This window comes from Nematolebias whitei, chromosome 9 (assembly GCF_014905685.2).
Source record: "Nematolebias whitei isolate Nwh7 chromosome 9, NemWhi1, whole genome shotgun sequence".
NCBI classification, from domain to species: domain Eukaryota; kingdom Metazoa; phylum Chordata; class Actinopteri; order Cyprinodontiformes; family Rivulidae; genus Nematolebias; species Nematolebias whitei.
The window spans coordinates 15,862,635-15,866,924 of NC_056506.1; the positions used below are offsets into that span (position 1 = coordinate 15,862,635).

Genomic DNA, 4,290 nt, shown 5'->3' on the forward strand with positions numbered 1-4,290 from the left:
GGATTCGAACCTCCAACCTTCCGATCAGAGGTCGGCTGCCACTACCACTGCACCACGGCCGCCCAATATATATATATATATATATATATGTATGTGTGTGTGTGTGTAAGCTATTCACCCCTGTTATTTGAGAAAACTATGCTTTCTACTTTTCATATTGCTTAAAAGTATAGTTTCTACACATGATTGTTGTGGTGACAGCACTGCCATTGTGCCTGGTGGAGAATAAAATTGCTCCCTCCACTTGCCAGGATCCATCACTTTACACTGACTCAAACAAGCAAAAATAAAAAAAAAAGCCTTCCTCTCTTCTTCTACACAGTTTAACTCCTATCCTCTTGAATATATTGCACCAAAAACATTAAGGTTTACTTGAATTCTCTGTTCATGTCCAGTCCAGAAAACACCCATGTCAAAAACTCCAAACATTCCCTATTTAAATCCCTCAGCATCACATCTGAACATCACTTTATTAATTTTATCTTTTTGTTTAGCCATTAGCCTAGCCAGGAAAAACACTTTAGCCTCTTTCTCAATACTTTGTGCTTTATGACTGATGTCACAACTGATAAGGTACTAACTAGTGATAATCTTTTTGACAGGACGTCACTTCAAAAATGACCAGACTATCTCTTTTAATAAGAAGCAGAGAAGCTGGATGATTGTTTTGAAGCAACTGTCTGATCTTGTACCTGGTATCACTATGTTGGACCTGGCTCCGAGTTCAGCCTTGTGAAAGTATTCGGCCCCCTTGAACTTTTCAACCTTTTGCCACATTTCAGGCTTCAAACATAAAGATATACAATTTTAATTTTTTGTGAAGAATCAACAACAAGTGGGACACAATCGTGAAGTGGAATGAAATTTATTGGATGTGTCAAACTTTTTTAACAAATAAAAAACTGAAAAGTGGGTCGTGCAATATTATTCGTCCCCTTTACTTTCAGTGCATCAAACTCAGTCCAGAAGTTCAGTGAGGATCTATGAATGATCCAATGTTGTCCCAAATGACTGATGATGATAAATAGAATCCACCTGTGTGTAATCAAGTCTCTGTATAAATGCACCTGCACTGTGATAGTCTCAGGGTTCTGTTCAAAGTGCAGAGAGCATCATGAAGACCAAGGAACACACCAGGCAGGTCTGAGATACTGTTGTGGAGAAGTTTAAAGCCGGATTTGGATACAAAAAGGTTTCCCAAGCTTTAAACATCCCAAGGAGCACTGTGCAAGCAATTATATTGAAATGGAAGGAGTATGAGACCACTGCAAATCTACCAAGACCCGGCCGTCCCTCTAAACTTTCATCTGGAACAAGGAGAAGACTGATCAGAGATGCAGCCAAGAGGCCCATGATCACTCTGGATGAACTGCAGAGATCTACAGCTGAGGTGGGAGAGTCTGTCCATAGGACAACAATCAGTCGTACACTGCACAAATCTGGCCTTTACGGAAGAGTGGCAAGAAGAAAGCCATTTCTCAAAGATATCCATAAAAAGTGTAATTTAAAGTTTGTCACAAGCACCTGGGAGACACCAAACATGTGGAAGAAGGTGCTCTGGTCACATGAAACCAAAATCAAACTGTTTGGCCTCAATGCAAAATGATATTTTGGTGTAAAAGCAGCACAGCTCATCACCCTGAACACACCATCTCCACTGTCAAACATGGTGGTGGCAGCATCATGGTTTGGGCCTGCTTTTCATCAGCAGGGACAGGGAAGATGGTCAGAATTGATGGGAAGATGGATGGGGCCAAATACAGGACCATTCTGGAAGAAAACCTGTTTGAGTCGGCAAGAGACCTGAGACTGGGACGGAGATTTATCTTCCAACAAGACAATGATCCAAAACATAAAGACACATCTACAATGGAATGGTTCACAAATAAACGTATCCAGGTGTTGGAATGGCCAAGTCAAAGTCCAGACCTGAATCCAATCGAGAATCTGTGGAAAGAGCTGAAGACTGCTGTTCACAAATGCTCTCCATCCAACCTCACTGAGCTCGAGCTGGTTTGCAAGAAAGAATGGGCAAGAACTTCAGTGTCTCCATGTTCAAAACTGATAGAGACAAACCCCAAGAGACTGTAGCTGGAACTGCAGTAAAAGGCGGCGCTACAAAGTATTAACACAAGGGGGCCCAATAATATTGCACGCCCCACTTTTCAGTTTATTTGTTAAAAAAGTTTGACACATCCAATAAATTTCATTCCACTTCACGATTGTGTCCCACTTGTTGTTGATTCTTCATAAAAAATTAAAATTTTATATTTTTATGTTTGAAGCCTGAAATGTGGCAAAAGATTGAAAAGTTCAAGGGGGCCGAATACTTTTGCAAGGCACCGTATGTCTATTACAACAACTGTTTCCAAATGATCACTGTTTTTCAAATTCTCTTTTGAAACTCTATGCATGACTTCAGAATTAGAAAAATTAGATCAATATCTGAACAACTGACCATGTTATAGCAAGTTTTTCAGGTTGATTAGCTGTGTAAGCCCTCTTGGATTGGGCTGACTTTATTGTTATTCAGTTGTAGTTCAATAACTATTTTTGAGTTTTATTAAAACTCCAGAAGTTCATGAGATGTTATGGTAACAGACGGGTAAAAACCTCATCATCTGGTAGGTGACAGTTTTTTGCTTGAGTTTTACTCTGCCTTACTTTTGCATCAAATATTTATTCTGGCTAAGCCCATTTATGTTAGGTTTTGCAAAAAAATGCCCCACATGGATCATTGTTGGCAACAGACAAACCTACTTGGACCTCAGTGTAAATAAGCATAAAATGGCTATTTGCCATAGTCTCAACTCTCGTTGGTTTTATACCACAGTGCTCCAGTTAAGGGCCTGCCCACTGTGTGTACTCACGCCCCACTCAGCCCAGTTTATGGGACCATCTTGTTCGTGGTTCCAAGTGAAGTGCCGATTTTGATGTAAGCAGACAGCAGACGTTGACTGGCCATTGGAACTACGTCACTGGATAACCCCCCAGTAAAACTGAAAACTACATCTGAACCTCCACTTCCTCTTCATGTTGACAGATGATGTCACAAAAAATGAATGCATTTACACTTATCAATAGAAAAGCATCTAAATGTGGTATCAGTGTGAAGAAACAAAAGGTGTTTGCATGAACTGCAATTACCAGTACATTTTTTAAATATGTTGTTTTAAGAGAGCAGGAGTCTTCTTTACTGTTGACCTCACTCTGACTAGCCATTAGTTCATCCGTACGGGTCTGGCTACTCTTAATTTATACAACCTGAGGTCATAGAGATAACTATCTACAACAAGTAAAATACTTACTACTCATAACCATTTCACAGGACTCCACTTAAAAACAAATATTGAAGTACTCACTAATGAGTTACTGTAAACCAAGTCATGGAAGTTGAGAAGAAAAGTTTTCACAAACGCAAATCTAAAGATCTGATTTTGAAGAGTTTATTTCTTTCTCTTTCATTATAACAATAATAAAATTAATAAATAATAATAATAATACAGTCCAAGGGCGTCAGAAGCATCCGTAATGTGTGTGTGGGGGGACAAATAAGTGTAGGTGTGTGTGTGTGTGCACGCGTGTGCGCACGTGTGCATGTTCACCTAGATTTCCTTTAATTCCACACATTTAAAACATGTTTCTCACCAAGTTTGTGTAAATTCAGCTGTGGGTTTTAAAGACATTTTAACTTTAATACAGAGCATCAGGTCAGCACTATTTGTGTTTATAGAGAAATAAAAAAACATCGCCACTAGATATTTTTACTTGTGTTCAACACTACTCATCTAAATGTTTCTCATGAAGCTTGAGGACAATAAGATGTGGGGTTTTAAAGACATTTCAACTTTAATGCACCTGAACACACAGTGTCTTTTACACCTGCATCGTCACAGTTACTGCTAAACTAACATGCTACAGACGTAGCGCTCCACTTCTCTCAAGCATCCTAACATGAATATATGATCCCCCGATCAACAACTGCCTGCACTAAGCTCGCTAAACTGTCGAGCGATCAACACAGAGGCGTCTCCATCTCCTCCACCTGTGTCCGTTTTCTGCCAAGGCAGGAGGAGACTCAGAGCAGAAACACTGCAGGCAGCAATGCTGCTGTGTTTAGAATTGGAAGTAACCAGGAAAACCTGGAGTGGAGTTTTAGTGGTTTGAGTATTCTCCTATTAATCAAGTGGAATGGATTTGTTCAAGAAGAAAGAAACTGCGCCGACTGAACTAATGATTTATAGTAAAAGTGTGTGTGTGTGTGTGTGTGTGTGTGGGGGGGGGGGGGGG

General features: G+C 40.0%; 1 protein-coding gene across 1 annotated transcript in view; it reads right to left on the bottom strand.

The window, feature by feature from the left end:
* ttpa (tocopherol (alpha) transfer protein) overlaps positions 1-4,290 on the bottom strand; it is a 19,024-nt gene that overhangs the window by 2,111 nt on the left and 12,623 nt on the right. The window lies entirely within an intron of this gene.